The 27,688-nt window shown below is 38.8% G+C and overlaps 1 protein-coding gene across 3 annotated transcripts in view; it reads right to left on the reverse strand.

Moving 5' to 3' along the window:
• Window positions 1-27,688, reverse strand: part of hdac5 (histone deacetylase 5) — a 144,011-nt gene that overhangs the window by 94,802 nt on the left and 21,521 nt on the right. The window contains exon 2 of one of the 3 annotated variants that reach the window (XM_028454441.1): window positions 18,466-18,524. The exons of the other annotated variants lie outside the window; for them this stretch is intronic. The gene's annotated coding sequence lies outside the window, so the exon portion shown is untranslated. The remainder of the gene's footprint in view (window positions 1-18,465; window positions 18,525-27,688) is intronic. 3 annotated transcript variants of the gene reach the window in all.

The raw sequence follows: 27,688 nt of genomic DNA on the forward strand, positions 1-27,688 counted from the left end.
GATCAGCAAATTTAACCCAGAATTTTCTTTCTTCTCAGACTTCATTTGAAATAAAATTATCTAGATTTATATCATATATCACCATTTTGAGAAAATATATTGAGATATGAGTTTTGGTCCATATCACCAGCCCTAGTAGGAATATTCACAGCATTTCAATGTTAATAAAGGTCGACCTACCAGATTCAAATCACATAATTGTATTTAGTAAGTGCTTGACAAGTGGCTATTTTAGATTTCTTGTACACTTGTCTTAAAATATAAGTGATACTGGAGCTTGGTTGGGCAGGTGGCAGCATCTCACAGTTCAAACCCACAGAAGCTCCAAACACAGCTCCTCACTTCATAAAGATCCATGTAAAAAAATCCAATCTTTGCACTGAGTCAGAAAACACAAAAGCCTCGTCTGCATTGACCCAAACCTTGTGAGTTCTCTGAGAGGTTTCTGTTCATACAATGGAGAAGTAAAGTCAGGAAAACTCACCAAATGCCAAATTAAACAAAGGAAAATGCATAAGAATCAAACAATCCAGTAAAGGAGGAAACGCAGGAATTGTCAGACTACTATTATCAGGTGAGTGTGTGGGGGAGATGAAACCACAATAAAGAGCTCATTTAGCGGTGCCAGTCAGTAGCACACAGAGCGTCCTTTAGAAGAACTTCAATGGCTTCCACACACACAGGTTGTCAGATGATGCTGCTAATAAATGTACCTGGATGCATAGATATCGTATAATAAAGGCAAGATACCTTGCGGCGAATTCTCATCACCGGCAGCCATCTTACCACTACCACAGGCAGCTCTGTGATAGTCTGTTGTAACTTAGGGAAACTGGCGCTCTAGAGAAGGAGAGTCTTAAAAAATGGCACAGGTTTTGTTATTTTGGCTAAAAACTTCATAACAACAATTTAAATATCACTGAGAATGAAAATAGCTAAAAAGAAGGATTGGAGGGGGTCTTTAAAAGGGTTTTTAAGAGATTAAATATAGTATTGTATTCTTGTAGACCTTGTAATGTTTGTTAGTCCTCTCAAACCATTACCTGGTTTGTGTTTGTGTGTTGTATGTAAATAGGCCTCAATAAACATTGTTGGTTTCACAAACCATGTCCTCATAATCCTGTGATATGTCACATATTATTCTAAAAGAGAATTTATGATTTTGAAGTCAGATTTTTTCTCACATTGTCATGTAGGGTCACCAGCCAGATGTGAAATGGTCCAAATTTGCATATTTATAGAAATACCTTATAGCTTGCTCTCGAATGAGAATTCATTTCAGCTGGTCAGCAAACCTGGGAAACCCACGGATCATTGCAACTATGTCCCGAAACCGCTTCCAAGACATCATGCGACACCAACGCTTTGATGACATGTTCACGCACAGTGAGCGAGGGGAGACCGATAAGTTTGCTGGAATTTCCGATGTGTGGGGATTGTTTGTCACCAACTGCATTACATCCTACAACCCTGGTCGACACATCACTATTGAACAGCTTTCCCCGTCAAAGACTCGCTGCTGTTTCCTTCAGTACATTGCAACAAAACCTTGACAAGTTTGGGATCAAATTTTGGGTGGCTTGCAACTTGAAATCCAAGTACATCTGCAATGTCCTCCCATATCTTGGCAAGGACCCCAGTCGTCCTAGTGGGGAGAGACTGTCAGAGAGTGTAGTAATGAGGCTGACGGAACCATTCATGAACAAGGGCCGAACTGTCACCACCGACAAATTCTTCACATCGCTGTCACTTGCACAATGACTGTTTAGCCTGAAAACCACCATCCTTGGCACAGTTAACAAGATTCGTAGGGAAATTCCACTGTCAACTAGACAAACAGACTGCATTGAATTCACCACTCAGGTATGTTGCAGGTCTTTTTTTCATCAACACCTGTGTGTCATTGTGTGTGCCGTGAAAATAACAATTTATCTTATTTATCAGGTGTTTTCAACCATTGGTGCCACGCTGACAGTGTATGCACCCAAACGGAAGAAGACCGTCTACGTTCTCAGCAGCATGCACAGCATGGTTGAGACTGAGGATACCACCAAAAGGAAGCCAAACACCATCACCCAATACAACACCACAAAGTGCGAAGTAGATGTGATGGACCAGGAGTACAGTGTGCGCAACAACATGATTGACATGGCAGCACTGAATGCATATGTGCTTTATCAAACATGCACCGGGAGGCAGGAGAGACAGATAGACTTCCTGTTGGAGCTTGCAACAGAGTTGGCGAAGAGTGTACTCATACTGCCAGCTCGGGCCGTTCCAAGCTCACAGCAGGAATCCCCCCTCCCTGTCTCTTTTCTGGCACGGTAGAACGGACGTGATCACCAGCTCAACTCGGTTCCCACAGACAAACATGTCATCACGTTAATTTATGACACACGTACATTCACTAAACACACACATTCACACGGGATAGGGAAGTGCCTCTCCATTGGGGAATGGAGAGACAGGTAACTCCATCTCTGACCTTTTCATCGGCTAACAAGCACTTCTGACACCGTTATCATTGCGGAATGCGGATGTTTATGTGCCGTGAAGCGTCGCGCGGTACCAACGTCATCACATTTTGCGCGCGGGTCCAGTCGAGTTGTGTGTGTGCATGTGCGGCCCTCTTCCAGCAGGTCCATCGGGCCGTTATCCCCCTGCAGTGCAGTTCACACGTATGCAGGCCAGACAATGGTCCCCCATGGTTTCACACATGCACAGAGCTGGTTAAGAACGGCCCTGGTTGCCAGTGTGAGTACACCCTAACTCTCATGTGGGTGCGAAGAAGGCATGCAAGGAGCAACTTCTTCATCAACAACCTCTCACACCTGATCCTGGGAAAAGGGCTGAGTGTCAGGTCAACCAATGCAAGAAAAATTGTGCCTCTGTACGATGTGTTGACTACAAATACACATGTGGCAAATGTAGAAAGAACATACTATGGCAGTGCCAGGTATGTTCTGACCATTGCTGAGTGAGGGAGTGAGAGCTGAATGACCTCGTTTCTTCTCTAGTCAAACATTCTTATCTTCTTCATACCATAATTTCATCTATTCATTAATGTCTTTTTTTTGTTTTTTTTTGTGATGTGTTCTCGTCTGCAGTCATTGTTCCTGTTGTTACTCCTCCTCACTGTCCTTTTTCTCCGTATCTCCTCGAGCTTTCTTTTCCAGTCATTGTTTACGTTCCTCCAACTCTCCAAACGAAAAGTTCTTCTTCTTTCGGAGTACCTTCATATCCTCGGAAAGTCGCCTCAGCATACGATGCATCAGAAAGGCACATGCACATACACATACCCCCATCATTAGCAGGCCAAAGATCATGACCCCTAGCAGATAGATGTCCTCCACATCTTCCACTGTCAGCAGGGAGAGACAGAGCATCTGGCTTCTCCCTCGTGCATCCATGACATATCCACTTGGGTACGTGTCCTTTGGACACGCTGGTTCGTGCTGTAGTAATTGCCTCGTAGTGAAGATTTTGTCAATGGCGCTCAATGACCAGTTGATGAGTTCCATGTCATCGCTGTATAGTTCGATGAAGAGTTGACTTGAGATCTGTATGCGTGTAGAAATATCCTCCGTGTTTTCTCCTTAAATCCTTTCAGATTTACGGATTGTTGTGTCTCTGCGTCAAGGCCATTCCAGAGGTTCATGGCTCTATACACAGTACTATGTTTGCCAACGTTCGATTTGACCCTGTCTGGTCTGAACACATTATTATGTCTGAAGTCGTAGGAATTTTGATTGTATGTGAAACGTTTTTGTATTTTATGTGGTAGTTTTTTAGATGAGGCCCTAAATGCGTGTATTTGTGTGTTGTAGTGTATTATTTCTTGCAGTTTTAGGTATTTTGCCTTCTCGAATAATTCGTTTGTGTCTGCGTTGTGTGGTGCTTTATGTAAAATTCTTATAGCTTTTTTTTTGTAGTTTAAATAGTGGTTCAAGATACGTTTTGTAGTTATTACCCCATATTTCGGAGCAGTAATTTAAGTGCGATGCTATGAGTGAAGAATAGATTGTTTTAAGTGATTTGGTATGTAGGATTTGTTGAAGCTTCTATACGATGTAACTGCTTTTGGCAACTTTGTTTTTAACTATTTGTATATGTTTTTTCCAGGTCAGCTTGTCGTCCATCCACACTCCTAGTACCCTATATTCTTTTACTTGTTCTATTATTATTAGTTTAGTTTCAGTGTTATATCTCCTGTTATTTTTCTCTTTCCGAAATTGATGAATTTTGTTTTACTGATGTTTAGGCCTAGTTTATTTACATCTAACCATGTCTGAATTTTTGATAGTTCTTCATTTGTTGACTCTATTAGAGTTTTAATGTCTTTGCCTGAGCATAGAATGGTTGTGTCATCTGCAAACAACGTTAGTTTGAGGCAATTTGAAACTTTGAAAATGTCGTTTATGTATAAAATGAACAGTTTTGGCCCTAAAATTGAACCCTGTGGCACACCACATTGTATGGTTTGGCATTTTGATGTGTGTTCTTCAAAGTCAACATATTGTCTCCTATTTGTCATATAGCTTTTAATCCATTTTAAGGCGTAGTGCTTTATTCCGTAATTTAGAAGTTTTTCTTCTAGAATATCATGATTAATTGTGTCAAAGGCCTTTTTTAGGTCCAGAAAAATTCCGAATACAAATAGTTTTTTTTCTAATGCTTCTCTTATATTCTCCGTGATGTCAATTATAGCCATAGCTGTTGAACGTCCTTTTCTAAACCCATATTGTCCTTCATGTAGTATATTATTGTCTTCTATAAATTTGTCGAGTCTTTTCATGAAGAGTTTTTCCAGAATTTTCGATAATTGTGGTAATATTGATATAGGTCGATAATTAGTGAAATTCCATTTTTCTCCACCCTTGTAAATCGGTCTGATTTTTGCAATTTTCATTTTTTCGGTGAAAACACCATTCTTAAATGAGAGATTACTTATATGTGTTAGTGGCGGGGTTATTTCAGCTGTTATGGTTTTTATTAGACTCATAGTTAGATTATTAACGTCTCTGGATTTTTTTGAGGTACAGGTTGTGATTATTCTATCCACCTCTGCTTCTGTTACTTCTTCAAGTACAAGGTACTTATCAATGTCCTTGACCTTTGGCCTTCCCGAGATTCACTACTTGGCCAGCACTTTTCTGCCTGTCCCAAGTGGATTGCTAAACTAATCAACTAGCCACACCCACAATGAAGCCAAACCTGTTAGCCCTGTCCTGAAGGATTAGACAACTACTGTGACCTCAGACTTTGACACACAAAGGTAAACACCAACATTTCCTCTATGTGGATTATGATAAAAATATAGTTTTATTTGAAGCTATTTATAAACTGGAGATGATTATAATAATGTTGAGAATTTTGGTTTCAATATTTGCAGTAATGCTGCAAAAAATGTTTCGAGAAAAGTTCGAAAAAGCTGGATGAATAAGGCTGTGCATGTGTGACCACCTGGATCTACATTACAGAAACAAATATTCTGGCCTTTCACTGTGACGCACGTGAACCCCCCCCCACACCATCGTCCACTACAACACACACACAGTCTGTGTGTGAGACTGTGTGTGTGTGAAAGAGTCACTTTGGCAAGCGAGCAGCATTCCACAGCAGCCAGTGTCTGACGTCAAACTGGAGACATTTATAGCCTGGTAAATACACATAGACGTGCACACAAAGACACATGCAGGCAGGGCTTTGAATCCTATCAGTATCTTTTCCTCGTCACAGTCGCACAGTAGAACAGAGTGAAAAACAGAAAGTGCATTCACCTCAGTGATTCAGGACAGACCCTTGACTGATGTGACTCTATACATCAAACATAGGCAACTGGCGGCCCGCGGACCAGATTCGGCCCTCAGTCTAATTTTATGAGGCCACCAAAGTAAATGTACAAAATGACAGAATGCATTAAAAGAATTACAACATTGCAGGAAAATACAGTAAAAGACAAGATAAACACAGAAAGTACTCCAAAAACACACAAAACTACAACAAAAAGAAGAAAACGGCAACAGTAATACACAAAATTACACAGAAAACATATAAAATTACAGAAAATGACAACAAAAGTACACAAAAAACATGAAAAATGACTCCGCAAACCCACAATACTACAAACAAGCAAAACGACAACAGAAACACAGAATTTGCGCTTTCCTGTATTAATGCTCAGATCGCTCATTATTCTAAATGCTGACCCTCTGATCAAACAAACACATTTTTGTGGCGCAGCTGTGATAAAAGTTGCCTACCTTTGTTATACAGACCCTTTTCAAAAAATTAGAATATCATGGAAAAGTTGTTTAATTTCCATAATCCCATTTAAAAAGTTAAACTTTCATCAATTATAGATTCAGGGCCCACAATTTAAATTACTTCAAGTATTTATTTGTTTATTTTTACATAATTTTGGCTTCCAGCTCATAAAACCCACGAAAACAGGTTTTCAAAAAAATAAAATACTGTGAAGAAATCACCATTTACTTCTCAGTTTTGCAGAAAAAAAGAGGAGAAGAAGGACTGGCCTGTGTTTTCTGATGAAAGTAAAGTGCGTCTTTCATTCAGGAATCAAGGTCCAAGGGTTTCGAGGAAGACAGGTGAGGAACAGAACCCAAGATGCTTAACTGAAAAGTAAATTGTGATTTCTTCACAGTATTCAAATTTTTTTGAAATCCTGTTTTCGTGGGTTTTATGAGCTGGAAGCCCAAATTATGTAAAACAAACAAGTACTTAAATTGTGGGCCCTGAATCTATAATCTATGAAAGTTTAACTTTTTGAATGAAATTATGGAAATAAAACAACTTTTCCATGATATTCTAAATTTTTGGAAAGGGTCTGTATATCATGTTAATGAACAGCTGAAGACTTAACATCACTGGCTAATTTCATGAATGAAACACACAAGCCTGCCATGTTCTCCCTGTGCTTGCATGTGTTTTCTTCAGGTACTCGTGCTTCCTCTGACTATGCAAAAAAAAAAAAGACTGTTAGGCTGATTGGCGTCATTAAATTGCCCGTAGGAGTTAATGTGCGTGTGAGTGGCCAAAAAAAATGTGTTTGATCAGAGGGTCACATGGTGAAAATTCTTGTCAGCATTTAGAATAAGGGCCGCAATAAGGGCATGAAATTAGAACGAGGGCCGCATGTGGCCCCCAGGCTGCCAGTTGCCTATGTCTGCTGTAAAGTAAGCTCACACTAGGGCAGCACGATTTTGACAAAAAACCTCATTTTGATTTTTCTGACAGATATTGCGATTTCGATTCGATTTACAATTTTTAAAAATATTTTATACATTTAAATACATATGTGTTTTATTTTCTCTCCAAATTCGGTTTTCCGAATCAATTTTTTAAAATTCCGTTTTTTAGAAATATTAATTTTTTTTCTGAAAACATTAGTTTTTAACTCCTGTGAGGACACAAAACACTAATAAATAAATAAAATAAAAAAAATGAACAAAAATATATGTCAAAAATAAAGTAAGATACAATTAAAAGGAAGATATAAGTTGTACTGTGAGGAAACAAAATAAATACTAATAAAAAAGAATAAAAATGTAATTTGAAATTATGAGTAAGACACAATTAAAAGGTAGATATAAGTTGCACTGACATGGATTATTCTGACAGTTCCTTTTTAATTATTCATGTCATATAAAGATGTATGAGAACAGCATTAATGTCACTATATTTCCTCTCAGGGATCAATGGTTTACTGACTCTGATCAGGTTTAATGATTATTTTTTGATCAGCTTAATTTAAATGAACCTGATTGAAATTATCCAGATCACATCATTCCAGACTGTAATGATTGAACAAAAATAAATGTGCAAGACACATCACGTATTAGAAGTGTTTTTTCACCACTAGGCGTCAGAATATTTTACAGTATCAGAAGTTATCATTAATCTTTATGTTTCAGACTCTACAATCCCTGGTATTGATGATCTCGTCCACAACAACAGAACAACTTTATCCACAGATCTTCTGTAGCTCTGATGAGATGTTTAAACGCTCTGAGCAGGTGAAACTGAGCATCTGAGGTTACGTAATCGCAGTAGTAAAAACCTTAATACTGATGCGATTAAAGTTAATCGTTCAGCCTTAGCTCACACATATTCAATTCAGAATTAGTAGTCATTTAGTTTTTAAAAAAAGTTAAATGTTGAGCTTTCATCATAATGCTTCTTCTCTCTGACAGTAACTCAGAAATCCAAATTTAAGCTGATTATGTATTTTTTGTGCCACATATGGAGATGTATACATAGTACTGTGTAAATGTTTGACGCAAAGTGCCCTGCTTTTTTGTTCCGTACAACATTACTAATATTGAACTGGTGAATTCCCTCTCTCTTTAATTCCTCCTTCATCTGAGTTCTTTCCTCATTATACCTACTGCAACTAACCAAACCATGTGAAACAGACTCTTCCACATTATCCTGTTTCATGCTCACCTATTAAGTGCAATGCATTGTTCAAATTACTATGACCATCTACACAGCTTTCAACTTATCCTGAGTTACCATGACTACCTGTCAACATTGGGCTGTTGAATCAGAGAACCTATGACATCATCAACGAGATATCCACAAGTGGTATTTTCTAATTTTTGGTAAGCCAGAACATCACACAAATTGAATCACATGTTCCTTGTCCCATAATCAACATTTCCTGAAAATTTCATCCAAATCCATTCATAACCTTTCAAGCTATCTAACAGACAAACAGACAGATAAACGCAAGGTAAAACATAACCTCATCCGTTCTGCGCTTTGCGCTTGGCAGAGTTAATAAGAAGTGAAACAAGTTGTCATCTATGCAGAGGTTGCTGAAATTTAACATTAGAGGATGGATAATTCAAACTGATCGGACACATATTTAAAATGATGCTCGGCTTCAGGTCACATCAGTTCCATGAAGCATTGAACATTCAAATTCAAATCAAAACAGCTTATTATATACAGTAGGAAGCCAATGTGTCTGTTTCACTAGATGTAACTTATTTGTCTCCTCTGCAGGATCACAGGCACTATACCTCTCATTTCCTCAAACCTCCAGCACATCACACTCCTGCAGGCTTTAGAGCTCACATTATTGATGACAGATGATAATGACTGATGTGCTCATCATTTCTGAATGTAGAAATGTAAGTTGTTCATCAAAGCAGTCTTTCCACACAAACAAACATTAATCTGTCGTTAGTATGAGGAAAAAAAGAGAGGTTTTAACTGTAGCTCGGAGAGAAAAATGCGGCTGATCCTCGCAAAAATCTGATCAAATCAATCTCGAACATTGTTCATGAATGAATAATGCCTTTAAAATCAAATTAAAAGTCTGCTTTATCATTTTAATGGACTTCAATGACATTCACAAGTGTTAGGGATACTCCATGTTCCATGATTTCAGGACAGCCCAAAAAAATGACATCATGGCCCAGTCCTCCGTCTTGGCTCCAGATGCCTTCATTCACAGACTTAAGTGCATTTTGTCTCTTTATGCATGGTGGCCATGTCAAGACCCTGGATGAGGGAATGCACGCAGGAGATACATGCGTAACTGCAGGTGCATAAAAAACGCTTAAGTGTAAACAGGAGAAGAAGGCCCACACAGTGATTACTACAAACGCTTTTGAGGTCATCAAGCCAGGGCTAACATCCATGGCTAGGTCCATTCAGGTATATTCCCTTAAAGGAGGGTTATTATGTAAAATCGACTTTTTCAAGATTTATATCTTATCTTATGTCATTCCCTCATTAAAACATGCCTGGAGCGTTGCCTTGATTCATTCATGTATGTTTGAGTAATCTTTAAAAACTCTGACGGCATCCATTTTGGGTATTAATATGCCTGAGTCCTCCTTGGAACGCCCCCCACCTCCTGGAGACACCTCGGACCTTTCGTCACCAGCCGAGTTACCGCCCAACGCTGCACAGCAGAGCCCCTCCCCCCTCCTATGTTCTCTTCCTTAGTTCAGCCCACAGCACCCGCCTCCACAGATTTAGCTTTTCATTTACTTATTTTAAATACATTTGTAAGAAACCCATGGCTTATGTTGTCTGTACTCATTAATGTACACTTTAAAATAAAAAATCAAGATAAAAGCTCCGTCAAATCAGCTGCAGTCACAGCTGAGAGATAACTTTGTGTTAATCGGTTTACTCTGCTCTAGTGTTGTGTTCAAGACCGCACTATCCGAGACCAAGACTTGCCCGAGACCAGAATGCACCGAGACCAAGACAAGACCAAGACTTTCGGGAGCCGAGACCGAGTCAAGACCAAGACCGAGACAAACCGAGACCAAGACCAAGACCAAGACCATAAACATTTTTTTTTTCAATTTAAAAAAATAAAAAAAAAATAAAATTATGGCAAGGTTCAACAGTTAAATAACATCTCTCTTTAATTTTAGTTTATTTTAAATACATTTGACGGACAAAAAAAAAAGGTGCCTGCAAAAAATTAACTAAAATATTAAAACTACTACTGCTACTGATAAATTCACAATTATTCTACATATTTGAAAACAAGATTTTTATGTCAGCTGAATGTACAGCAAGTGTTTAAAAGCATTTCTGCCAAGAAATAATGATTCTTGATTCTGATTCTTTGAGTTGTTCAGGTTTAACAGGTCACAGATTTCACAAGATAAGATTTTAGTTTGAAAAAGCCTTTACACAGGTTATTTTTATTAATTCACTTAGTTGATATAGTTTAATTTGGTTGCTGTAATATAACTGGATATTCAATTCACAAAGATTTCCAACAAGTTGTCATCAGTGTAAAAAACATAGAGCTACAGGTAGATGTGAAACTAAATAAAACAAACTCAAACCCTGGAAATGTCATGTAACAAATTAATCAATAGTTATTATATATATATATATATATATATATATATATATATATATATATATATATATATATATATATATATAATTATTATTATTCTGGATACAGTGGAAACAGAAACTATAAAAAATAATTATATTTTGAACCTGTTTATATTGTGGGGAACATATTATATACATACATGTAATTGGAGTCTAAAGTCACAAAAAAACCACCACTTTAAAAATATTTAATATTATTTGAGTGCAACTCTGCGGCGATGACGCGCTGGTGACGACATAATCCAAGATGGCGGCGGCCCGGACTACAGCCGACATTATGTAATAAAGCCTTAAAAGACATGGATATAATGAAAAGAGTGGATGGAGAGAGGCATAAACATGCAGACTTTCACACGGACACACACGGACTTATTAAACACACACGGACTTATTAAACACACACAAACTTATTAAACACACACGGACCTCAGTAAACACGGTAAAAGGAACAGGCTTCACCGCTCGGCTGGCACTAGGACCCAGAAGCAGAGTAAGTGCGTCCCCTATCCAGCTTTCACAGGCTGTAATATCATCAGTTTATCATTTTACCAGTTATTAGAGCTACTGTCTTTACCAGGGAGATAATATTTATTACTGGTGATTGTTTTCAGGAGTTTTACTGGGATTTTTACCGGTGATTAGTTCATTTCTCCCTTGCGCTCCGCGGTCCAAACTGACACCGGAGCCACACACGTATGAATGTGTCACACACGTCACTCAGTCACATTAAGGAAGGTTGTGGTCATTATACGGGGTGGATTAAATAATGAATAAAGGATTGTTTTATCCCGTTCTTCTCCGTGTTATTATCACATTATAAAAAAGTTTTAAAATAGCAGGAATTAGTGCTGGTCTCGAACGGTCTTGACGGAAAATCCCGAGTCCGGGCAGCCCGAGTCCAAGACAAGACCGAGTCAAATTGCTTCAGAGTCCGAGACGAGACCAAGACCTTTAAAATTTGGTCTCGAGACCGGTCTCGAGACCAAGACCGGTCTTGACCACCACAACACTACTCTGCTCACCATAGTAGCTGCCTGCCTTTAGTTTTTATCACCTTCAGTGAGAACATTTGTTTTTGGATGCAAATAAAACAGTCCTCTTTTGGATGAAACAATTGGTCAACAATGGTTGGAGTTTATCTTTGGAAGCGGCCCTCGCCCCAAAAAGATCTGCTTTGTTTGTTCCAGGCACTTTTCAGATGACTGCTTTAAAACAAGAGCTTATTATTAGTGGATTAATAATTACACTGACACTAAAAAAACAATACGTTCCCTACTCTAGACTACTTCTTCAGAGCCAGCAGAACAGCATGGGTAAGCGTGTGTATGTGTATGTGTGTGTGTGTGTGTGTGTGTGTGTGTGTGTGTGTGTGTGTGTGTGTGTGTGTGTGTGTGTCGGTGACAGATCTCTGTCCATACGTTAGCATTCCTCACTTTGATAATTATTCTAATGTATTGTAGCAATGTAAAAATTTAGAAAGTATCCAAATATAGCACACAGAAAAACAGAAGTAAACAACAACCATGCGTGTTTGTATGAGTACTGAAGGGGGCATGTGCGTTTCAGACAAGCTTGGAGTTTCTTAAAGAGACAGAGGCAAAATCAAAGAGTCGGGATCTTTTAAGTTTTTTTTATATTTGCTGCATTTTCCCCCAAAAATTGGGAAGCATAGTTATTTGAGTTTGCTATAGAATGGTACTATGTGCCTGAAAAAAACATGATACACCCCTTTGAGACCTGCAGTGTTACCACCATGAGCAGTCCAGAAAGTAGCTATACGTAGATGACACCGGGTTTGTTTAAAGCAGACCAAATGTAGTTTTTTAATGATAGTAGTGGCTGTTCTTGGCTGTGGAAGAGGCTCCAGAAATACACAAGCTGTTTAAAGCCGTAGTGAGTCAGATGTTCGGCCTGTTAGTTACGGAGCACACGGAAAATTGACTTCCATTTTTGGAAAAGAAGTCATAAGAGGAATCTAAAAAGTTAGTATGTATAGCGACAAAGTTGCTATTTTGGCAACACTATTGATGACCTACAGTCGGCCAGCCTATCGTAATTTGCCCTCCCTGAGATCTCTGTACAACACATACGTGTCTACTATATTTCTCTCCCTCTCCTAGCTTCTAATTTGTGTGAAGTACACACAGGCATTATGCTATTTTTATCCCACTCTTCCTACTGCTCTGTTTGTTCTTCCTCTCTCTCCCTCTGACTCCTGGAGGTTCTTTTTAGCATGTGTTTTGCAGGGCTGACGTCATGATGCTTATTTTCTTTTTGCTATGCAGAGAAAACAGGAGAGGGAGAGAGGGGAAAAAAATACTTGTTTCCAGACAACAACAAGAAGCCAAATGAGTGAAAAAGTTGTCTAAATCTGTCTTTACTTTTTAGCGCATTTTAATAATGGGAGGAAAAATGCACCAACTTCACTTAGATATCATTAAAAAATGTAGTGGAATAAAAAATACAACAAAGTAGATCATTACTGTTGGAGAACTAGGTTTTTAGGTCTTTAAGTAGAATGTGCTCATTTCAAAAGTTAAATGGTGTTTTTTTTTGTTTTTATTACATTGTCTGCACATGCTGTCAAAGGTCAACACTACAAGAAGTGCAATCATTATGAGACAGCAATGCATGTTTTGTTATTGCAATAAAATAAATGAATTTATTTATTTATTTATTTTTTTAAATAAAATAAAATAAATTGATTTATTTTACTGCTTAATTGAGGAGAGACTCAAGGTAGGAAATAGAAAGGGTGGGGAAGAATAGATTATTTTACAGTGAGGGTGCGATGTGAAGTTGTAGAATATATTGTGCTTATTATGTTCTGTAATCAAGCCAGTATAGTGACAAGTGTGAAGCTTAGCTATAATGGTGGTGGCTGTGGACAGGGGGAAGGAGTGAGTGGTAGTACCTAAAGCAGGTATTTGGGATTAACGTGTCTAAAGTTAAGCCCAGTATGAGTTTTATCCCACATCCCAAGGCGTGCCAGTGCATCGTAGACCAGTATAAGTGCAAAAACCGCTACCGCAAATCCAGGAACTGCCCCGGGCCCGCAGATGCAGCCAGGCCAGCATAAAGAGCGGGGGCCAGGGAGCCCCAGGCCACCCCCCACGGCCGAGCAGCCCCCCAGACGCCCCCAAGATCCCAGGCCGAGAGGCAGCCACCCCAAGCAGCCGAGCACCCAGCGCATCCTGCCACCGACCCCAACCCCCAACCCCAAGGCCCCCCGCCAGCACCCAGCTGTTTTGTGCTTTATATGCACATCATTTATGGTTGTTTTATAGCAGTTTTTGTAAAGCAGAGCTGGTCAAAATGTATTGTTTTTCAGATTACTTTCATTTATTTACTTTAGAAGGTTTTTTTGTTTATGTTGAACATAATTCTAGTTTTTGTACTTAAGCTGTAAGGGAACATTCTAAGGCTAAACACAACTGTTTTATGATGCTGAAGCCACTTTAATTTTTTTTATCTATGATTTTGAATAATATTAAGGTTGTTTTGTGAGATTAATACTGAGCAGAGTTTAGTTCTGTTAATGTAAATGATTATAAACTGTAGGGTTGGATACAGTAACATTTCATTTATCAGAGGCTTTTATCCAAAACAATGTTAATACAGGAGCACAGTTGATCAACAGTGAATTATTATATTATTACAGCACTGATATGAAGCTGTATGGACACAAATGACCCAAAAAAATAATACATTCTTTAATTCTAAGTAACTCAAAAGTTACTTTTTCCTGTAACGCATTACTTTTTGGTGTAAGTAATCAAAATAGTAACTGAGTTACTTTGTGAATGAAGTAACTAGTAACGGTTACTTTTTTTCAGTAATTAGCACAACACTGGTCGTACAGCTTCTGTACCAATGAAATAAAATACTCCACTTGAGATGAGCTTTTCAGAATTGTTAGCATCAAACTTGTGATACATTTTCACTGAGATATGGAAAATTTTGGTTTTTGACACTTGACGCAACCTTGACCTTGACATTTTGGCTCTAATAAAGGTCGACTGCACATCCTTGACAATGCCCCTATGAAATGACATATGTGTCATTAGTGCTGCATTAATAGCCTAGGATAAAGCCACAGCCTGACGCAGTGCTGAGACAGACTCACAATCATAATAGCCTCTTAAATATCCATGTGTTTTACTGTAATGTGCAGTTTTTTGGGCTGAAAACAATAACAATGTATGGATAGCAAAATAAAATAGTCTTGGTGATCACTGATCTGCCATGCTCTTGCGAGACATGAAGTCAGCGTCTATAGACACACCCACTCATGAATATGCATAAGTAGGCCCAAAAACAGCCTGTTTTTAGAACTGCTCAGAAAGTGATTTTTCAGAGGCTAAAACTCCAGAAAACAGGCGAGTTTGGGAAAATAAACCACAAATACTGTGTTGTTGGGTTCTGAGAACAAATAGAGATGGGTGAAGAAAAAAAAAGCATTATATACATAGGACATTTCATATTTTATTTATTCCTTCCGACGACTGAGGCCAATAAACAACATACAGTATTTCTGTTGCTCTCCAGGATCTCTGCCCTGATGTGAGGTTTGATCACTGTGCTGCGAGCACACGGCGGGGGAGAGGAGGGAGGAGGGAGGACGGGGGATGCACGGGCTGACGCTCGCCAGCCTGACTAGTCTAAATGTAAAGAATTATCTTGATCAAATAGCCGGGATTTATGCTTTTAGGCTGCGGATGAGTAATATTTCATTTAAACCATAATTTGTAGTTATTGTGAATTTAATTCAAGCCTCAGCCTGAGTCCGCTCCAATACGGAAACGCTGTTCACTTCCTCTGTTATTCTCTTCCACAGAGCGTTTAAATGAGTTCCAGTTTTCACATAAACAAAAGGCACAATAACATGTTCCTACACTTGCACAGTAGCTCCAACACACATCCTTGCGTTGTTCGTAGTAAACCCCCGGGTTTAGTTACTCATAAAACAAAAAATAAAAATCTAAGAAGGTAGAAGCCTATGTAAAAACTGAAACAGAATCAATAACTTGAGATCATATCTGATCGCTCATGGCTGCCGTTGATCCCAATAAATTGCATTTCAGTGATTAGAATATTTATATTTCAAATTTACTGTAAACACATTTTGTTATACACATGACTAGCACAGGTATCCTTTATATTTCCCACAAGTTTAATAATCCTATCCACCAAACAAGGCTCAACAGCACACATACTGTATAGTGCCACGTAGAGAAATAATCAGCCTTTCCAATGGTGTAAGACAGGGGTACTCAGTAGGCGTCGCCCAGTTGAGATCCGGCCCCCAAGCCGCATATTTGCAGACGATTCCTTCACATGTGTTGTCATCATGTAATTCAAAGAGACATACATCTACAGTATATGCTATGCAGTAGCTCGTGTGGAATTGATTCCTTTTATTAAACAGTTGTAGCCTAAGTTTTTTTAAACTAAACGTTCAGACAGTCTCTCTTCTCTGATCTTGCTTTTACTTGCAGCGTTTTTGTGATGCGTTCAATGTCCACAGCTTGTTTTCTCTGAATAGTGTTGGTCTTACACACAGATAAACGGTGATCAGACCTTGTTAGATGGTGATCTGCTGTGGCAACCACAAAAATTATGAAGGGCTGGATTTGGTGTTAAACTGAGAGGGATATTTTGATTTGTTTTAGCATGTTAATTTTTGAATTAATGAGAAAATAAATAAATGTTCTCACTTCATTTTTTTTTCTTTTTTTAAAGAAAAGGATTCCTTAACCCCTTTCATAATATACTTGTTTTTCAGAGAAATTGTTTTGTTTTATTTAAATATTCATTTGAATTTATGTCAAAAATGAAATGGCAGTTTATTCTATTTTAGTATTGTATTAGTATTTTCTTGTTTTTTTTTTTTTTTTGAATGAAAATTATTTTTTGTTTCAAAAATAACATTATCATGACTTGTAGCTTGGCCGAATATAATAAATGGACCTTTGACTAGGCCTGGGCCGATTACAGATTTTGCTGGACGACATATTGTCCCACAAATTATTATTGCCGCTAAACGATATTATTGTTGATTTTTTTTGTAATGATAACATATCATAAAAATGCAAGTACACCTTTTCAAATGCAATTAACTTGTATTTCTCATTAGTATTTTTTACCATTGTAATTGGAATGTCAACAACTTTTAAATATCTTAACAAACAAAACAAACAATTAAAATAAAATGGACTTTCAGTCTGTTTAGCAAAAAATTGCACTTTAATAAATATCACAAACAAAAACAATAAAAAAGACCCTGTCTCTGTTAAGAAAAAAACCCACCTCAAATGCAAAACCACACACAATCAAAGCAATAAATTAAATGGTTTATCAAGTCTCTCTCAAAAAACAAAATTGCACTGACAATAAATATTAAACATTGAGGCACTGAAGTATATAACTGTACATTCATTAACAGGTAACACTTCCAATCCTTTGTAAACAAAAATGCTCGCGACCCTGCCTCCCACTGTTTCATTCTGTTTCGTTTTCATTCAGTTTAAAACCATACAGAATGGATCAAATAGCTTCTAGTTTACTGCGTTCATTCCGCTATGGAACAAACATGCAGATGCTGAGGGTGAACCCACTTGTCATCCAGCCTGTTTGGAGGCCAAAGACGAGGAAAACAAAATACTTAGACACCGCGGGTAAGAGGCGCCGCTGCTCCACAGGCCACTGGGTGCAGCCGGCGTAGCAATCCGAAGCTACGTAGTAGGTCCAGAGTTGCCACATCTACCGGACAATGATGGTTTGATTAACCTAAATCTAAGATTACCTGGCGGTGGAATACTATTTTAGAGTAATTACGCTGCAGGTTCACTGAGAAATTATTAGAACTGACTGAGTCATCTGCTGTGTAATATCTGTTGCAAACACTAGCCTCTGCCGCCGACAGGCGCACAGCCAAATACGTAAGAATATGGCAATATACAGAGGTCGGCAAACTTACCAAGTTCATTTTATTTACTGTCCGGTTAATTGATTTATCGATAATCGGCCCAGGCCTACCTTTGACTTGTTCGATAATTTCCATGTGTACCTTTAAGGATTGCATTTGAGCCTGGTGTAAGATTTAATTCCAACAATCATTGCAACCAAAGCAAACATCTACAAATTACACATTTCCTTAATAACGGTACATTGTTTTATACATATATATAACTCTTCTTACAAAACTTTTGAATTACTATTGCACACCCGACCAAGATCTGGTCAACTGATTCATTATACATTTTTAAATCACAAAATCTTTACGTAAAGCCTTTTTTTTCATTTAAAACCACTTAACTAAACCTCTATCAGCTATTGTCATCAACTTATCATAAGGAGCTTAAGTTTCTAAAGCACACTAACAGATTTATCGACCAGGATGATTGTTTTACTAGATGACAATCTCTGCATACCTCCAGACCTTTTAATATGTATTCCACACTGCATCCCTTAATCAGCTCCAAGTCCCACTTTTCATGAACCTCACTCCACCCCTTCCATGCTCTCTCTTAAATGACTCACCAGCAGCGGGCATGGCAGTACCTTTGGAGCCGTTGCTGCCGCTCAGAAGCTCCAGTGGTGGATGATGGCTGCTGTCTGTGCTGGATGAAGAGAAACATGACTCGGTCTCATAGATGGTTTGTAACATGGCGCACAATCCCGGCACAGTGGAATGCAAAAGCATGCCAAGACAAGAGCCAAAAAGCAGTTGATAAGGAAAACATGGGTCAGTCTTGTGCCAATAAAGGAATTAAAACTGGAATACCTTTAAGCTCGGCTGGGATTTATGTGCTTTTATAATTTTTTATTTTAGAAAGAAATAATTGTCTGGATCAGGATTGGCCAACAGTTTATTTAGGCAAGACTCAGACTTTTAAGAGATTCCAAAAACTTTTTTTCAGTGGGTCCAAGGAGGTGATCAAAAATCCAGTCAAACATTTTTCCTAGTTCCTCCAGTGGCTGGTATAGTTTGGATGCATCCATCAATGGTGCATGGATGCAGCTTTGGCTTTAAGATCCTTTCCAAGATTTGTCAGGCTGAGATTAGTCTACATTTAATGCAAAAGTCTTGAACTGGATTCTTCATTTTTCTTTTTTATTGGCCAAAGGTATTTATCAAAGGTAAATTCTAGCAAAGAAAACAACTCTTGCACTGGTTAATCCCGTGGCTTAATGTTTTTGCATATGCAGTCAAAGATGTAACTCGTAAATGTTTCCTCTGCTGCAAGCCGGCAAAAATTAAAAGATCCAGTACAGATGGATTCAAGTGGTCACTTTATCTATCCTGTAAGAGCGAAGAAAGATGAGGGCATCAATGCTGCAGTTTCCGCTGACAACCTCAACAAAATTGCGGAGACTTGAAGAAGCATGACTCCTTGGAGCTCGGATTGCATGAAAAGATCCTCATCCTCTTCTCCTTGTTGATAAGTGAGAGAGGATAGAATGAGGAGAAGGAGGTAGAGATAAGAAGGAGGATATATGAGGACAGAAATAGCGTTGGGAGAGCACTCCCCGAGGTTCCATGTTTCCAAAATTAGAAAGAAGCATCAAAAGAGTGACAAAGACAGTGAGAAAGAGGGAAGAGAGACAAGAGCTAAAGTAGGTCGAGATGGAGGGGTTGACAAACAAAGGGGAAGTGAAGGATCGCACTATTGTCGTCTGATCTGTCTGCACCCACAACAAAAAAAGCTGGCAGTGCTAGAATGAAGCTCTGTACAGGTCTGCTGCTGATCCCACGCATAATATCCACTGGTTAACACTGTGTGACTATGGAGGAGGGAGTTGAAGAGAGAGAACAGAAAGAGAACAGAAGGAAAGCAGGGGACAATAGATAGATTACTTGAAGGAATTAAAGAGACAATTCAACAACAGCTTGTTTATTGGCATGAACTGCATGAAGTGGACGAGTAGGGCACTGCATCAATGCCTATCCAAGAAAGCCGAGAGGAGAGGCATTTGCTAACAGGGGAGATGGGATTGGAAGGAGACACTAGAGCTAAAAATAGGCTGGCAGGGTGGAGGAGGAGCTTAAGATAAAAATAGAAGGAGAGAGAGGTGTGTGTGTCTGTGCGTGTGTGGGTGGGGGAGCGGGGGGTAAGGTGGTAGGATGGTAAGGTGGCAAGGTGTTAGGAAAATATGGTGGTAAGGTGGTAGGGTGGTTAGGTGGTGAAGTGGTATGGTGGTAGGATGGTAGGATGGTATGGTGGTAGGGTGATAAGGTGGTAAAGTGGTAGGGTGGTAGGGTGGTAAGGTGGTAGGGTGGTAGAGTGGTAAGGTGGTAGAGTGGTAAGATGGTAGAGTGGTAAGATGGTAGGGTGGTAGAGTGGTAAGGTGGTAGAGTGGTAAGGTGGTAGGGTGGTAAGGTGGTAGAGTGGTAAGGTGGTAGGGTGGTAGAGTGGTAGGGTGGTAGGATGGTAAGGTGGTAGAGTGGTAAGGTGGTGGGGTGGTAGAGTGGTAAGGTGGTAGGGTGGTAAAGTGGTAAGGTGGTAGGGTGATAAGGTGGTAGAGTGGTAAGGTGGTAGGGTGGTAGAGTGGTAAGGTGGTAGAGTGGTAAGGTGGTAGGGTGGTAAGGTGGTAGGGTGGTAGAGTGGTAAGGTGGTAGGGTGGTAGAGTGGTAGGGTGGTAGGGTGGTAGGATGGTAAGGTGGTAGGTTGGTAGGATGGTAGGATGGTAAGGTGGTAGGATGGTAGGATGGCAGGATGGTAGGGTGATAGGATGGTAAGGTGGTAGGATGATAGGATGGTAAGGTGGTAGGATGGTAGGGTGGTAGGATGATAGGATGGTAAGGTGGGAGAGTGGAGGGCTGGCATTTAGAGCTTACATGTTTTTGCACTGCACTTGTTTGGGATGGCCTGTCAATTACAGAATGGAGGCAGAGACAGTGGCTTTATTCTCTTCCACCTGGCTCATTCTGGTTGAGCAGTAGTGCTTGCACCACCAAAATCACCAAAGTACACTACAACAAATACATAGAAGTGAACAAGGGATTTGGAGATGAGCCACACAAAGCTGCATCTCAGAGTTGGAGAGGGAAGAGGCCACAGACTGGTGGCTGCACACCAAACAGGAAGGAGGGAAAAACAGGAGTGAAAGAAGCTATTCAGAGACTGACCAGAGGAGGTGAAGTAAATAAGTGAAAGAAAATGGAATAAAGATTTAGACACATTCAATGTCATGGATAGTTCAAGAGCAGAGTGTAAACTGTTCATGTCACACAGGCTAAACAGACAACCTGCACACACACACACACATGTGAGAACAGTGAGCTGAACTGGGCCTTTTGTATTCTAGCACTCCCATTGATGTTGAGTTTACAAATAAAATGTTATAAATAATAAATACTGTGTATCTAGGTTTTTTGACTTTTTCAAATAGTATTTTTTAACCAATTATTATTATTATTATTATTATTCTTTTTTAAGCAGATGGCCGAACCTTTCAGTACTTTAAATTAGTAAATATTGTGAAAGCCTAAAATAAAAAAACATCATTGTATTTGGATTTCTATGTTAAAAAAAACATATTTTTAGATTTAGTTTTCATTTGAAAGTTTCATGTTCTGAGTTTTGAAAAAAAAAAAAACAACATCAGATACATAGCTGTGCTGCTTGTATTCAATCAATTTAAATTAAAGTAAAATGTTATCCACACAGCCCTCCATTCTGTACCTGCTGTGAGTTGAGTTATCAAAAAAGTGAGCATCAGGCAACAACCCTAGGTGCTCTCCAGATGGTCAGACCAAAAAAGTTATGTTCTGAGTAATCTACTAAATCTGATGTTTGCCAAATCCATCAAATGTACAATAAATGTTTATAAACACTGAATACGAATATATACCAAGTCCTCTGAGTATAGATTTAATTTATCCGACACTTCCAGAGTGACATTCAACACAAGCAGTTAGGTGAGGTGAGGTGACTTGATCAACATCCTACATTGATGAACTAGGTTAAATTCAAACTGGTGCCCCTTTGACTACAAGCCAGCTTCATGAACTGTTACGCCACCACTGCCCAAATTTACCCTCATTAGGAGAAATACTCTATTTTAATTAGAGCCTGAGCAATTCAGGATTTTTGGGGCCAATGCCACAAAGATATTGGGGGGCTATAAAAGGCAATAAATGGGCTGATATATGAAAGAATAACATTGATATAAGGATATAAACTCTTCATGAACACAAATTCGTATTATAGTCAAAATAATTTTAAAGAAAAAGAAGCAGCTACCACATTTGAATAAAGGAACTATAATTAGTAACAGTCAAGCTGTCAACATAAGGACTGAAACACATTCAATAAGAAGAACACTGCATTTCTCCCAGTACCGGTATACGAAGTTGGATAAGTATATCCTGATATCTCTCTGCTAGCGGGCTTCAACTAATCAAACATTCTCTGTCAGAGAGCCCCTGTCCTACAAAGCAAGACATAAACATGTTCACTAAAGACAGGTGATTTCAGCCTGGCTACGGAGGTGCTCCTATGACAGGGGTGGAGATTGTAGCGTTAGACCAATCCCAAACACAGAAAATGTCACAATTGAGGAATACTAATTTAAAAATATGAAGAATTATAATCCATAATTCAGTTCAAAAACAACACTGTTGCTGCAGAAAAAGCACGAAGAAAAGAACATAGGCAGGAAGCTGCCGACACTGTTAACTCACTCACTGCCACTGACGAACATATACATAATTTCAAATACGAACGTTCACTGCCATTGATGAATATGTACGTCAATTGTATTTTTTCACGGAGGTTGCTAGGAAAAACTGTGGCGAAGATCGCCTATTATATAACAGACTTCTACTGTGGTGTACTGACCAACTCCTGCCCTGTAGATAGCAGCACCGCACTTTGGGTTGAGAGATTAGCCGATGGTTACAAACAGCACAGAAGGAGGTGAAGAGTTTATGAAGGAGAAAATAGAAAAATGAGTCTAAGACGGTGGATTTAAAGCAGCGCACACTCTGAGCGGTCTAGATGGACTATTAGGAGTGTGTCGATGGTGTTAGAAGGCGATCAATAACCGGTGAACAAGCACTGAAACTCCAAGCATTTCACAACACCGAATTTCATTCCGCAACGAAACATATTTCTTTACTGTGCAAATGACAACAAACACCAAGGAAGGAAACCAATGTTCAGATGTTTGAAGTGTCAATAAAGCTAAAAACATTAGCCTCAAAGTCAATGTTTTGCTGGACAGTTTCTTTTAACAAAAAGCCTGATTTCTCAGCTTCCAGGTCAAAAATTGGCATTTTCTGTGGGCAGTGGCTATCCGTACGGTTGCCGAATCAATATACCAACATTCTATCCGTACGCAGCACCCCTCAATGGCCAGTTTAGGTCACGTGACTAAGACTAAACCTAACCGTAAACCTAACCCTAACTCTAAGACGCTATGTAAGTGTACTTCAATTAACGTACCAATAGCACCGGGGGTTGTCCGTATGGCAACTGTACAAATAGACACTTTCTTTTCTGTGAAACCTACCTATATTCAACTGTTGATTACGGAAGAACGAAACAAGATAGAAACATAATTTTTTAAATGATGAAAGTAGAGAGTCTATTCCTCAGATTTTACATAGTCATAGTAAAAAATGTTCTGTGGGTCTTAAAATATCATTAAAAATGCTCTAAAATGACTGGCAGTGACGGGGGTTGTAAATGATTAAAACCGTGAGATTATACAATATAAAACCATGGAATGATAAACAGCGCTCTGATCAGTTTCACTTTATTGCAGTACACACGTGCTTCTATAAAGGTAGATCTATTTATCACACACACACTAGGATGAGAGCACATTGTTTCACTGTAGCATGATTCTGCTGATACTGACAGTGTCATTGTCACTGTAGAGTTCATCCGTATACAGAGTGTTACTCCACAGGCTTCATTAGCTGACTCTAATCAGTCCATCAGATATAAATCGACTTGCATCCTATAAATGTCAAACAGGATTATGAAAAGGCTGCTTTTTAACCCAAAGCAGCTCACTTGGCTGTCAGCGTGGCCATTACTGATAGAATGCTGTGCCTGATAGTTTCAGTGCTTCTTACATTCAGTGCTCAAAAGATGAGCGAAATATAACAAGTGTTAACTACGACAAGCTAATGAGACTTGGAGAAAAGGTGCTTTATGTAAACAATACTGATACACCTGACTGATGGTGATGCTTCATGTTGGCTCTCCATCTTAATGCAGTTGCAACATCACCGTCATTACCCTCTTCTTCACTATGTGTGTCCCCATGCCCATTCAGCGCTGCATCAATGTGACTCACCGGCAGAGACTAGAGATGCAGAACTTAGTAAGAAAAAAAAGAGGTGAAAATAGTGAAACAGTGGAACACCTTGTTATTGCCTTCTTAGGATTGGATTTCATGCATTTCATTGTAAAACTATCACTTTCAATTTAAAGTAAAACCAACCAGGCAACAACATATCTCAAAGATTTAACAACCAATGCTATAGATGTGTGTATGTGTGTGTGTGTGTGTGTGTGTGTGTTCACTGCAGCAGCACAGTGGATGACTCATCTCTGCGTTTCTATTTGAGGTGCATCAACCCCTGGAGTCACATTGCTGTCTGTGTGCATGTGCGTGGGAGTTTGTGCGTGTACTGTATCCATGACGACCAAATTAGTCAGTCAGTCAAATACTTGTTAAGCCTAAAAAAAACTGTAAAAAAAACACAAGTGAGGAGGCTGAGCACTCAGAGTCAACAGTTTCACTGCTTTCATCATGTGGACAAAGATTAAGGATGGGAGAAAAAAATTGATTTAACGATTTATTGCGATTTTTGGGGTGCCGATTTTAAAAATCGATTCTCCTTCCCATAATCGATTTGTTTTTTTATTGTATGTTTCACATTTTCTTGGACGACCACTGGGTGGCGGTAATTCACCAACGAGTGATTACAAACTCAAGGATGACTTGCAGCCAGGGTTGGGGTCAATTACATTTTTCATTTACATTTAGGTCTTCAATTATCCATGTTCAATTACAATTCAATAATGTTTGTGCTGACCAGCATTTTTTTTAAAATTACAATTAAATTACAATGATTTTGAATGATGCACATATCCGAGCACTTAAGTAAAACTGATGGGAGAAGCTGTATTAATCTGCTTCCACAAGCTTCTCCAAAGCTTTTAACTTGTGATTGTTAAGTACAGTATTTTCTCTATTTACCTTTATTATTGTTAGTTTCATTTTTGATTTGTGTAGTTGTTTTAACAACTGAAAAGTGTATTTGCATTTTTTAAAAGGGTTTATAAATAAAATGTATCATTATTATTGATGGTAAAGCGAGATTTCCAAGTGTGAAAAGGACAGTATGAGTTCTCACCTTTAAATATATGTGACACATTCTCTTTATGACCTTACCAATTTATTTGACATTGTAAATTCATTAAATCAACTGCTTGTTCCTGTTCATGGTCGCAGGGGTCTTCTTATAGTAGGGTGTAAAAATTCATTTTAACAACAATTTGATTCGAATCAAGATTCATGTTGTTGGCGATTCGATTCATAAATGATGTTGGTTATTAATTTATTCAATCAAAACAATTCAGTAACTTTTTTGCCAAAATAATAATGTACTGTAATAGTGTGAGTGAAATAAATACCAGTGCCCGCTGTAATAATGGCCTTCTGAGGACTGTCCCTTTAAGGAAACCATGGTAACGTAAGGTCAGAGTTGAGTCAGACCTGCCTTCTACCTGATTTGTACTGAGCGCATGGATGGAGTTTAATGTTACTTTTCTGTTACCGTCCCGTCTGAAACGACATAAAAGCAGTGTTTGATCTTCCCCTGCATACAATAAACGTGCAGTGTGATGAGAACCAGTTGTTTCTAGTCCTGTTTATAATGTTATCGACCCACAGAGACCTCCAGATCTCTTCTGCGTATTCACAAAGCTTCTCACAATTTCTCAGAGAGCGCCTAACTTAGCCTAAAGAGGACATATTATACCCATTTTTCACCTTTTAAAACAGTTCCCTGTGGTCTAAATGACATATCTGTTCTGGTGTTTGGTCAAAACATAACATGAATTGAGCAACAGAAGAGATTTAAGAGTCTGTAACAACAAGTTCTGAGAGTGCTCTGTTTTGAGGGGTGTGTCCCTGGATTTGCATAGACCTCCCCCTTCCCCACCCCTGTCTTCCGCGGGGTGGCACACCACTGGCTATGTTCACACTGCAAGCCTTAATGCTCGATTCCAATTTTTTGTTTTGTCAGTTCAAATTACCATTAAAATGTGACCTGTATCAGACTCCAGTGTAAACAGTTTGCGGCTCCAGTCTGACCCGCATGCGCATTGTGGCGTTTCTTTCAAAGTTACGCCTTCTGAGTGCCATCCAACACCGTAGTGTTTGTTTGTCTTGACATTCTGTCTTTGATTTTATATCATTTTTTTTTTTTTTTTTTTTAATATTGGCCCCTTTGCTGCCTAGATCTATATTAATTATTTTAAATATCCTTAAAAAACAAACAAAAAACACTTTAATAAAACTTTATTTTTATAACAGTAAAGTTTAAATTGAAAACGAAACACACAAAAACGTGATGGTATTCTATTTACAACATTGAAAGATATTGTATGAGTTTTACGAGTTGTTTCTGAATCCAGTACGGTCCCCAACAAGCCTTTACCGTTCATGCGTTCATGTGCAGCATTATTTTGAAGCTTGGATAGCGCAACCAAGGAAATGGAAAGCCTGGATGGCGTTACCGCAGTCAGAAGAACCAGACAATGAATGAGCAGGTGGAGGAGGATGGGGAGAAAGAAAAAGAAAATGAGAGACAAATATTTTGTTTTGGCGTTTTGTGGTGCTGATTTGCTTTTAAACACAGACCATTTATGATATGAACCTTAAACAAGCTTTGACTAGAAGAACCCGACAAAGCAAAACTGAAACCTACAGGTCCGACAGACATTAGGTATTTATATCAGAGTCCTACCTGAAACTCACAATTAAAACCTATTTTGTTCCTCATACATAGACATATTTATGCTTGTTTTAGTGGTAAGCATTATATTTATCAACAGACAACTGTTAATGCCAACATCAGATCAGTGCACGGAGAAACAAGCGCCCGTCAAACACAGGCACAGTGCGTGCATGAGAGTGCACCTGTTTACATAATCCATGTATCAAATATAAAGGTTAATCCATGTTCTTGTGCAGAAAAAAGATTTATTCATTAGTGGATGCTTAAAGACTGTCCCTGTCTGTTCCATGAGGAGGCTGCAGCTGCTGCTACTGCTAATTATCAATATTGACTGATTTGAAACACTTATATCCTGATACATATTTCGGGCATATCGCCCAGCCTTACGTGAACATGCATTGACTATAGTTGAGAAACCAATATTAACACCCCAAAACAGCTCATGGTGCACTCTGCAGCCAATCAGAGATATTTTTACAAACAGAGTACAGCAAAGTCGAGTCACACTCCTGGATTTATAAAGCCCTTATACAGGGCCAGAAGAAGGAGCAAAAGTGCACTGTCCGTTCAGAACACTTTGTATTCCAATATCAACAAGGTGATTATTGATTTTTGACCGAACAAAACTTAAAAAAAAAAAAAAACCTTACATACTGCAGCTTTAAGAGTTAAACAACATTGCAATGGCTAGTCCAGGTTACTGGGGTCATGGAGCATCCTATACTGATACATATGAAATCTGGAGCAGGTTTAGAATTCTTTGGAAGAGCAATTGGACAAAGTGATTTATTTATTGTG

The sequence above is a fragment of the Gouania willdenowi genome, chromosome 8 (genome assembly GCF_900634775.1).
Source record: "Gouania willdenowi chromosome 8, fGouWil2.1, whole genome shotgun sequence".
NCBI classification, from domain to species: domain Eukaryota; kingdom Metazoa; phylum Chordata; class Actinopteri; order Blenniiformes; family Gobiesocidae; genus Gouania; species Gouania willdenowi.